A 12186-nucleotide genomic window follows, 5' to 3' on the forward strand; every position below is an offset into this window, starting at 1 on the left:
TTCATACCCGGTCATGAAAGCAGCACTTGTTTTAAACATGTTTCTTATTTTAGCTTCCATTTTACTTTGCTTTTTGGAACATGTTGTAGGTGTCAAATTAGGAATTAGCCTGTATTAACAGAAATCAATAAAGTTAATTAGGTAAAACATTAACTATCTTTTTTAATGCTGTTTTAATGCTGTTTTTAATTATTAATCTGGTGCTTTTTTGGTATTTTTCTTCATAATTAATCACAAAGAACTAATAATCCTCAGGTGTACAGTTACATTTGTGCTATCTAGCAGACACTTTTATCCAAAGCAGCTTCAATTATTACTAAATATAATTCAAGCAGTTAAGGGTTAAGGGCCTTGATCAGTAGTGGTGGGGTTTGAACCAGCAACCTTTTGATTACTAATCCCACACCTTAACCACTAAGCAACCATTGTTTTTTAAGCCATCTGTCAATCTATTTTCTATGCAAACAAAAATGCGGACAAATTACACATATAACATATGTGTAGGGTGGACATGAATGTAAACAAACAAGCTGCTCCAGTTTTTCACAGTAAAACCAATTACAATTTGTTTGTTCTCAACCTTTTATACATACAGTAGTATCTTGTAACTCAACGTCCCCTAAACTCAAAATCTTTGAAACTCAATGCCCTTCGTCGAGAAATTTGTACCCCTAAACTCAACGTGTCCCTTAAACTTCAGTTTGTTTATTTTATTTCAATTTAACAATGAACAGCCGCTTTGTTCAGCGCTCGGCTTGAGCGGTGCAGTAAAACGTCATCAAAGTGCGCATATGAGACGAATCTGCATTTGTGTGGAATAACCGTCAGATTCACTTTGAAAGCTCCACGTGTATCTGTGTTTATCTGGATTTTCCTCCTGTTTCACTTTTAAACTTGTGTTTGTAAGAATCAGCTTTTAATTTCAGTGTTTTTATTTTAGATTTGTGTTTTTTTCAGTGTATAAGTGTCAAAAACAACCCCATTATTTTACATTTGCCAAAAATATATGCAGGTCCATGGGACCATGGAACACATTAACAGGTTTCCCATACATCCTTATGGGAAAAAATACTTTGAAACTCAACACCTTTAAAACTCTACGCCAGTCCCAGAACCAATTGACGTTGAGTTTTAAGGTGCCACTGTACTTGTATCTAGATTTTCAGATACAAATTATGACATTTTGTAGATGAATTTTAGTTTAGTTTTAAGGAAGGTTCTAAAATTTCTTCTATTTTATGAGCCTAAAGATTCGTCTATGCAGGTTTAAGCCGAGAATGGAAAGACTGTGAAGAATTAGAAGTTTTCCTACAGCAGGAACACTGGCAACACTTCAGCAGAGGGTTTTTATTTTTATAACAGCAGCTCAGATTGAACAATCCTTCATTTTTAGCCAAAAACCACTGGATGACATGAAGCTGACACAAATATAATAAGATACAATATTAAAATGATGCCACCATATTCAAAAGCACTACCTGGCAGACACTGATACACTGTACACATACCTGTATAATCCCAGCAGGTCCCCAAAAACAGTTTCTGTAAATAAAAATCCTAAAACACAGCCAGAATTTGGAAATAATCCAGCCAGATGGTGTGGAGTGGAAGAAATGTCCTCCAGGTTCTATTTAAATTCTATTCAGGACAGAAAAGAAAACTTCTCTCTCCTGTTCTCTCTACCACGCCCCCTTCTTGGCATTTACCCTACTAGCACCTCCTGCCTGACCTGACACAAGGCCGTCATTATCCCAGTCGAAGAAGTCCTCGCTTGTTCCCCATTGTCCCAGGAGCTCATGTTGTAGGAGGTGCTGTGGAAAAAATTGTGCACTAACTTTGGCTCTGGCAGCATTTCGGTACTGAGTAAGAGCAACGGGATTGTTGCCCTGTTGCCGTGCCAAGCAAGCAGAGCTGAGGTCCGTGTTTTAGACTGAATTATCGGTCCTTTTGTGAGCTTTTTGTGCTGTTTGTTCACCCTCGATGTCCTCTGACACCAAACAGCCTTTCCTCAGCCTGGAATTGATCAATGCTCAATGTTTCATCTTGTATGTTCTACACTAAGGTGCATGGATCCCATTCCAAAACCATGAATCCATGTACCTTAGTGTAGAACATACAGGATGAAACATTGAGCACCTACAGCTGAAAACACCCCTATTTTCCCACCCTAAACCCATTGTTGCTATAACAGACTGCATTTTTTGGGAGGTTTACCATGAGGTTGCTATCAGAATCTACGTACACCTACAGTATACAGAAAGGCCAAACTAGTATTTATAATGGGCAGTTGTAGCCAAAAGGTCACTGGTTTAAGCCCCACCACTGCAAGGTTGCCAGTGTTGGGCCCTTGAGCAATTGAGCAATGAGCATTGTAAGTCACTTTGGATATGAAAAATCTACGTATTTACAAATATAAACAAGGATTTGACCTATGCAGCTACTAATCACCTAACCTAACACACACAAAACCACAGATCATGCAGCCTATATTAATTCTAAATGTGTATTCCGTATTCCACATTATAAATAAATTATGTGACTCCCTTCTCAATTTCTCATTTACTTGACTTTTGTGTGGAAACCCAATGGAAGACCACTTTTTAAACCAAATGACATTTAAAAAAGGAAGAAGAATGTGATTAGTGCTCAATTCCATATGATTTATTATTAAATATTTTCTCTCTATGATTTATTGACCTTGGAAACTCCACACAGCCGGCAGTGGGCTCAAAATAAATAATCTCTTCTATATTAAAGCAAATCTGGAAAATAGATCCATTTGTTTACATTTGTCAGACTGACTTTATAGTATAATAAATCTGGAAAGTCTATTGTGGATTTTTCTGGGGGTTATAAATGGTGTTTAAATGAAGTATTTGGCAGTAGAGGGTTGTCACGCTCATCCAGAGCCAAAAAGCTCAAGACAGTGGCTGAGTTCACAATAATAAATAAGTAGTGCCAGAGCGGATCAAACCGGGCATCAAGGTTTTTTAAAGAAAGCAGGTTGCCAACAGATGAGCTGGCAATTCTGTGAGAAAGAAACCCTGATGAATAGAAACACTTCCACCTGAAAAGTAATCTGGTACAAATAACTCCACAGGTTGAGCAGTAAATAATCCTAAAGATAACAGACGACAACATGATAGTTTAACAACATGATTTAGATGGGCTATAATGCTCAGGATGTCAGTAAGATTTCCAGGTGTGAAATCACATAGAGCTCTAAAATCTATAAGCAAGACTTACAAGGCAGCCAATGTAAACTGAATATAAATTATTTGGAAACAGAGGGTTGTAGAAAGAGCTGTCACACCACCCCTGATGCAGCTCTCTCCAGAGCCAAAAAGCTCAAGACAGTGGCTGAGTTCCTAATAATAAATAAGTAGTGCCAGAGCGGATCATGTCTGGCATCACGGTTTCAGGAGACAGCAGGTTGCCAACATATGAGCTGGCAATTCAATGAGAAAGAAACCATGATGAATAGAAACACTTCCACCTGGAGCAAATTAATGCTCAACAAAGTGTAGATGCATGTCAGTTAAGAGGTTGGCAATTATATCTAGTGAAAAGAAAGTCAAATAGGTCTGAATCCACTGTATGGTGGAATAAGTAAAAAAATATGTACTTTTAAATGTACTAGCATTTGTACTTCATATGTGGAGCTTTGGTTCTCTAAGCCCCCAGTCTGTAGGGTTCTTATAACGCCCATGTTTACACTCAACAAAACTGGTAAAGACTAAATACTTAATTAATTAATTAACAGTGACAACCTGGCAATGGTGGGGCTTGAACCAGTGACCTTTTGATTACTAGTCCAGTACCTTAACCGCTAGGCTACAACTGCCCTGTTTTACACACAAGGATCATTTAGAAGCATTGTTTTTGTGAGTATGGTATGAAAAGTCTCAAATGATTAAAGTTCTCAGGATGGGCTATACTGTTTTAATAGATCAGAAGCCAATGCAAAATACAATCATTGTACAGTCCAGCCAAGGGGGCACGAAATACAGTCAGAAGACAAAAGAACAGAGGGTCAAACCCCTCCTTGGGTCTATGTTTGGACATACCTGTATGACAGCCTTGTTTACACTTAGCACCAATGGTACAGACTAACTTATGCTCATGAATATTCCACTGCAATATCAGTACCACCTAGTGGATTCTTAAAAACACTGTATATATACATTCTGCAAATGCTTCCCAGCAGTGTTACAAACCCAAATGTAACACTTTCCTCCAAAACTATCCCCAAACAATCCTCTCACATCTCACAGCTCCAACAAAAATGCTTTGTATGGTAAACAGGCATTCAGCTTAGCTTATCTCTCCCACGTAACACCAGAGTCTGAAAAGCCACTCAGCTCTGCTACAGCACCAAGCCACTGTTTGCTCTATTTGATAGTTCAGGGCAAAGAAATTCCTCATGACCCTTTAGAATGAATGTAATTTCCTGTTGGTGTGTCTCTGTGAGTGTCCTGAAGAGAGCAGCTGGGGGGCAGTGACAGGTGAGAAAGTATTCTACTGAGGGGCTCACTCTCACCGTAGAAATCAATGGGTCATTCAGGGTCACAGATGGTTCACCCCAAGATTTCTTTGCTGAGAACGTCCGTGTTTGTTTTAATTCTGGTTCTGTTACAATGACACACTGTATATTACAGTACTTGTTTCATCTCATCTGCCAGACATGCCAGTAGTTGGAATGCCTATGGAAAATTTCTCCTAAATATGATTACAAATGCAGTGATGTAGTGACACATTCACTGTTGCATTCCTCACATTGGGGTCAGAGTATCAAAAGGATGCCAGAAGTGGGATGAAGGTAGGAATGTTTCTATGAGGGAGCCTTGGAAGAAACAAATAGATCCATTAGGGGATCTAATCTATTCATCTGTCAGATTTTATCATTCTGTTTTAAATCTCAAATATCAAAGACTGTTTTAAATGACTTTTAATATACATGCTAATAATATAACTGGATAGTAATCTGGAAATCAATTTTAGAACTAAGAGGTACGAATAACTCCACAGGCCGAGCAGTAAATAATCCTAAAGATCAACAGAAGACTGGCTCTAGTTAAACAAAGTGATTTAGATGGGCTATAATGCTCATGAGGTCAGTAAGATATACAAGAGTGAAACCACATAGAGCTTTAAAATCTATTAGCAAGACTTACAAAGCAGCCAATGTAAACTGAATAAAGAGGGGTCAATATGATCTGACTTTCTTTTCCTGGCAAAGACGTTCTGCAGAGGCAGCGTCCACCAATATGAAGTCTACCGACAGGAACAGTATAGGTCAACCGGCCAACAACTCATTGCAATAATCCAAACCAGAGGTTATAAAAGTATGTCTGAGTTTTCCAGCTGCATGTAAGGATAACATATGTCCTATTTGTGCTGTTTCTCAATTGTCAAAGCCTATTATATAATAATCAAATAATAAACAAGCATCGACTGTTATGCTAAGGAAGTACTGATACTGAATCTGACCAAACTGATAAGTATAACTGTCTCAAAGTGAAAGTCAGTACTATGTTAATGAATTACATGTCTCAGGGGTGAGATAAAAACTCCACACAATAAGTGGCCTAGAATCGATCCTTGTGGGGCACCATATTGCACTTTTAGACTTAGCAACTAAAAATGCATCAACAAACAACATAAAACTGTATAATAAATAAGTACTTTTGTGATTTACAGCATGTCACATCCTGCAGCCATGTTACCAGATAAGAATGGTGTACCTGGAAGCGGACTTTCTTCAGCATCTTCAGCAGCGTCTGCCACCAGCCAGCACTTAGGATCCCAGATGTGTATTAATTATAATACAACACACTCCAAGCCTTACACACAACTGTGCTAAAGTGTATCAAAAATCATTTTCCCCAAAACTAACACATATATGTTTTTGTGCCAGATGAACGACTAAAAACGAGCAGCAGCCGTGGTGACCTAGTGTCTAGTGTATCTGTAGTCTTGCTGTCTGTCTGCTCTCTCACTCTCATGTAAGCCCTTAAACAAAGCCTGGCTTGGCGCTTATCTGCTTGCTCATTCATCCGAAAGAAAGACCCACCCTCTTTTATGACTCGGAGAGCAATCATTAACACCCCTTCCTCCAATGCGTCAAGTAGGGTACACTTCTACCCCCACAACCAACCCAGCCTATTACAGTAACGCCTTACAGCTTAGCTCTAGCAACACAAATACAGCTGTTTCCTATGACCAAACATTGTGCAGGTCTGCATCACTGCCGTCTTTCCTGTTCCACACAGAGCAGGGTCAGGGAAGACATAGTTTGATGATGGTGTGGAGGAACTTCAGTGTCCTGCGCAGAGCTCTGACCTCGAGTCCAATAAACACCTTTGGAATGAATTGAGACTGCAATTGCAAACCAGGCCTTCTCAACCAATCACTGCCCAACCTTACAAATGCTCTTCTGACTGAATGGGATGAAATTCTCACAGACACCCCTCATCCTAATGCCAACAGTTTTGGATTGGGATGTCCAGCAATCAAATGGGTAGGTGTTCATAGTTTTAAGTTTTTCAGGTGTCATTTTTGCCCATTAGAAAACTTCAGCTCAATAGTCTGTGCACCAAGATACAATTCTTTTCCTGAAAACAAACTGACAGCACATTTTCACTGTCTTTTTTATGCATTTTTCCCAATTTTCCTCCCAATCTAGGCATATCCAAGTACCCGCCTCCACCCCTGACCGAGAGGAGTAGGTCAGCCAAAATTTTAAAGTCATTTTTTTGTTCTTTTGTTTATTAAATAATGGTTTACGAGAATGAACAAATCACAGATTCGAGTTTTATAGTGTTTTACAATGTGTACCAACTTTTCCAGAAATGTATTATGCAAGGGTCCCTTTGGAGAAGTCAAAATATTCTCTCAATGCAGGACCATTTTAATTTATTATACATTTCTCTACGCATCAGGGGAAACTTAAAACTCAGATCATGTACAAAATCACCAAATAGCTTAAAACCAAGCATTGATCAGTGTACGTTCACATAATGTGGATGTTTATAGATTAGTGTATATATTATTAACATGAATTTAAGTAATGTAGCTGAACACATAAGCACGTGGATCCTGACCATCAGCTTGTTGGACACCACATTGTAAAATAATAGACATTAATATTGAATTCGCCTCAACAGCAGTGTCTACAGCAGCAGCCAGTTATCAGGAAAGGCTTTTTTCTCAGGTCTTGAAACGAGACAGAGAGGGATAAAGTGGGTCCAGTGCGCCCCCTGTTGAGCTGTTCACGTAACTGTATTTGTGATGCACTCCTAACATTTTTCCAGTCTGATTTAGCTTTGAAAACCAGTTTGTCTCCTTTTTGCCTCCTTTCAGGGTGTTTTTAATCATTTTTATCTATAAAACTACTTTGCTTTGTCTATTGTAATAATCACTATACAAATAAAATGCATTATTTATATTTGCGGCATTTAGCAGATGCTTTTATTCAAAGTGACTTACTGTTCTGTGACAGTATATTATCTAAGCAATTGAGGGTTAAGGGCCTTGCTGAAGGACCCAACAGTGGCTACCTGGCAGTGGTGGGGCTTGAACCAGTAACCTCTTGATTACTAGTCCAGTACTTTAACCGCTAAGCTACAACTGCCTGGCTATATTTGTCGCACTTAATTTTAGATATTATTAAACATAAAAACTCATGTGTACTCATACAACCCGTGCTAACAAGGTATGTGTTCCTAATAAAGTGGCATGTTAGTTTAAACAAATAATTAATAAAAAATCCCAACAACACTACTGCATGTGATACACTCACACAAGTAGTAACGTTATTAACATGCTGGTGTCATGGAATGACCCACCACTTGAATATTATCAGGGCAGTGGTAGCTCAGTGGTTAAGATACTGAAATAATAATCATAAGGTTGTCGGTTCAAGCCTCACCACCGCCACTGTTGGGCCCCTCAGCAAGGTCCTTAACCCTCAATCGCTCAAATTGTATTCACTCATAATTGTAAGTATCTTTGGATAAAAGCGTATGCTGAAATGTAAATTATCTGGTCAGTGAGGGGCCCAACGTGGGTCCTTTTAGATTAATAAAAGGGCTGCAGGGCAGGGAGCTACAGTCAGTATTTGTTTAACCACAAAGTTAATCTATTAGGCAGGTGTAGTGTATAAAATAATCAGTGCATGTAAGTACCAGATAGGTGTAGCTACTAAAATGCTCATTGAGTGCAGTTGTGTTTTAATCTGTTTAATACGTCCTACATGATGTCACTGATCTCGTTTTCTTTATTGTTTTCTCAGTGTTTTCATTTACGTTTGTTTTATTTAAGAACTGCATGTGCATCATAATCAAAACTCAAAACTACATGTTTACTTTTCCACCGGTGGTTTGATAACTTGGTTTTCTGTTTTACAGTCAATCATTCACTTACCACTTCAGGGTCGTGGTGGGTCTGGTGCCATCTGGAAACACCTGTCACAAGGCCAGGGTAACACATTCTCACACTTTCCCCTACTTACTTACGCCTGGGGCAATTTAAAGCAGCCAATCTACTTTATACTAGTTTTAGGGAGGTAAAAAGAAACCTGAATACCTGAACCCACTCCATCACAGGGAGAACATGTAAACTATTTAATAAATACTCACTTTATTAGCACTTTATTAGGTACACTGATCAAGGCAAGAAGGTCATGGGTTTGTTTCCCAGGTGGAGCGGTCCAGGTTCTTTCTGTGTGGAGTTTGCATGTTCTCCCCGTGTCTGTGTGGGTTTCCTCCAGGAGCTCCGTTTTCCTCCTACAGTCCAATTGGAGATACAAAATTGTCCATGACTGTGTTTGATATTAAAAAACTGATCTTGTGTAACCAGTAATGACCTGTCCTGTCATTAATGTAACCGAAGTGTAAAACTTGACGTTAAAATCCTAATAAATAAATTAATTAATTAATGACAATAAATAAAGTTGCACATCTTGATGTTGCATATTTGTGCACCCAGTTTTATTTACTGTAAACATGATTTTGTTTCTTTTAAATCCATACTTTTTGATAAGTACAAAGTCAAATGACTTGAGTGCTTGACTCGAAGGTGACTGGACTTCTTTTCAGGTTCTCTCATCTGAAAGGCTGATGGGGATTCCCAGGTATCAGCTTTAAGATGAGAGGTGAAACGTCTTCAAGAACCTTACATGAAATCCAGACTACTACGACCTTGATGACTGAGAACCTACATGGACAAAGTCAAATGACATTCTGAGTACACATTTAAGTGTGTATATGCAACTATAACAAACACATTTGCTAATAAAACAATGCTGTACAAATGATTTCACAATAAACTGTTTTGCTCAGCTTCCCCACACCACAGGGGAACATTTCTGACCAGAAGCACTTCTCCGAAATGGCTCGCAAAAACTGTGTAAACTGTCTTATCATAATGCTAACATGTAATACTGTAGCAGTGAAAGTGATAAGCATGAGTTTTAAACAATAATCCTGACAAGTACACACAGGAAAAGGTTTTGTAGGTATGATCAGGTGACACGATCATGAGAAGGTGGTGCGGTATTTAAGTCGCCTCTTGTAGAAACAAAGAACACACGTTAAGCTTTGGGGCAAAGAAGCGGCACCATGGCCTTTCAGTTCCAGGCTCTCCTGGGTTTCTTTACGCTCGTCTGTGTTCTGGCTCCCCTGGTCTTCACTTCAGGTGAGTGCAATGTTTTCAGGGATGAAACAAAGGGTTTTCTAGTTGTGACAAAAAGTTTGTAAACCTTACACAATTTAATGACAATTTATTGTTTCTTGTCAAAAGTAAGTAAACCTTTATATTTAATAACTTACCATTTTAGCACCAGTAACATTTCCTGCACAATGTAGTCAATGTTCTCTAACATTAACAGTAAACCAACAACCCAGTAATAATAATGTACTGACATGAGTTGCTTTAAAAAATAATTACCAGATACCAGTTTTTTAAATTACAGGAGAACAATTTGGATGTATGTTGTTTTTTAAATAAATATGTATTATAACTGTAATCAAGTCTAATAATTTGCTGAAGATTAATTTGACTATAAAAAATAGATACAAAGTTTTCATATTCCAGCCATAACCCATCAATTCTCACCTCAAGGCAAATAACAAATTTAAACACTTCTAGATTTTAATGCTTGCAACACGCTCCAAAACAGTTGGGACAAAGGCGTGTTTACCACTGTGTTCGATCATTTTCCCTCAACCCACAACACTAATTGCTGCAGTTTTGCAGGTGGAATTTTTCTCCGTTCTTGCTTGATAGATGCTTAAAGATCTCAGATGCTTAACAGTCTGTGGTCACCATCAGCTGATTCTCCTCTTCATGATCGGTCATGAAACAACTTTGTTTCAAATATCACAAAAGTATTCAGAAATACAATACACGACACTACATTGTCAGAGCAAAACAAACCATGAGGTCCATGGAACTGTCTGTGGATCTCCATGATCAGACTGTGGCAAGTCATAGACCAGGGCAAGGATATAAAACAATATCTAACCATTATAGGATATACATATATATATGTAGAGAGAGAGAGAGAGACAGACAGACAGACAGACAGACAGACAGACAGACAAATGGACAGATATAAAGATATATAAATATGTACTTGCCACTTTACAGTTCCATGGACTTCATGATTTGTTTAGTTCTGACAATGTAGTGTAATCTATGTCAGAATACTTTTAAGATATTTATTTTAAAATAGTTGCTTGCAAATCTCCATTAAAATGATATTGTTGCTTTTAAGTTGCCAGGTAAGTTCACACCCAGTGTCAAAATGAAAATGTTTTAATTTGCTTCTGAATTGCTTCTTTATTTGGAAGCAGCATAAAGTCAAATTTCAGAGACTGATTTCCATAACCCATCCTTTCTGCAGATGTCGGGAAGCCATATCCAGTTTCACTAGTTGTACACAATTCCCTCACCAACCAGAAGAATTTAACCTTCACCACTGACATTGCATACAGAGGGATCTTACTTGGAGCTATGAAGAGGATCGAGGACGCCAACAATGGATTTAAGTAAGTTATGTTGCGCTGTGAGGGTGACAAAAACTTATATGAACTTATATTGCATATGAAACAAACTCCTCACAAACAGTGACCAGGGACAAGGTTTAGACCCTGGTCTTGAACCATATCATTTGGTTTATATTTTAAAGGCAAATGAGCATGTATCTAATGTAGTGACTTTTGACCTTAAAGTATACAGTGGGGTCAAAAAGTATTTAGTCAGCCACTGATTGTGCAGGTTCTCCTACTTAGAAAGATGAGAGAGGTCTGTAATTTTCATCATAGGTACACTTCAACTATGAGAGACAAAATGAGAAAAAAAATCCAGGAAATCACATTGTAGGATTTTTAAAGAATTTATTTGTAAATTATGGTGGAAAATAAGTATTTGGTCACCCACAAACAAGCAAGATTTCTGGCTCTCACAGACCTGTAACAACTTCTTTAAGAAGCTCTTCTGTCCTCCACTCGTTACCTGTATTAATGGCACCTGTTTGACCTCGTTATCTGTATAAAAGACACCTGTCCACAGCCTCAAACAGTCAGACTCCAAACTCAACCATGGCCAAGACCAAAGAGCTGTCGAAGGACACCAGGAAGAAAATTGTAGACCTGCACCAGGCTGGGAAGAGTGAATCTACAATAGGCAAGCAGGTTGGTGTGAATAAATCAACTGTGGGAGCAATTGTAAGAAAATGGAAGACATACAAGGCCATTGATAATCTCCCTCGATCTGGGGCCCCACGCAAGATCTCATCCCGTGGGGTCAAAATGATCATGAGAACGGTGAGCAAAAATCCCAGAACTACACGGAGGGACCTGATGAATGACCTGCAGAAAGCTGGGACCAAAGTAACAAAGGCTACCATCAGTAACACACTACGCCGAGAGGGACTCAAATCCTGCAGTGCCAGGCGTGTCCCCCTGCTTAAGCCAGTACATGTCCAGGCCCGTCTGAAGTTTGCCAGAGAGCATATGGATGATCCAGAAGAGGATTGGGAGAATATCATGTGGTCAGATGAAACCAAAATGGAACTTTTTGGTAAAAACTCAACTCGTCGTGTTTGGAGGAAGAAGAATGCTAAGTTGCACACCATACCTACTGTGAAGCATGGGGGTGGAAACATCATGCTTTGGGGCTGTT

The 12186-nt window shown here is 38.7% G+C and overlaps 1 long non-coding RNA gene across 1 annotated transcript; it reads left to right on the top strand.

Annotated features, from left to right (window-relative positions):
- Positions 1-6316: 6316 nt before the first annotated feature.
- On the top strand, positions 6317-9280 carry LOC134334927 (uncharacterized). Its single transcript, XR_010015531.1, has 4 exons — positions 6317-6520; positions 6686-6728; positions 8409-8481; positions 9099-9280. It is a non-coding gene; the product is annotated as an uncharacterized LOC134334927 (long non-coding RNA).
- The last annotated feature ends 2906 nt before the right edge of the window (positions 9281-12186 follow it).

Source organism: Trichomycterus rosablanca, chromosome 20 (assembly GCF_030014385.1).
Source record: "Trichomycterus rosablanca isolate fTriRos1 chromosome 20, fTriRos1.hap1, whole genome shotgun sequence".
Lineage (NCBI taxonomy): Eukaryota > Metazoa > Chordata > Actinopteri > Siluriformes > Trichomycteridae > Trichomycterus > Trichomycterus rosablanca.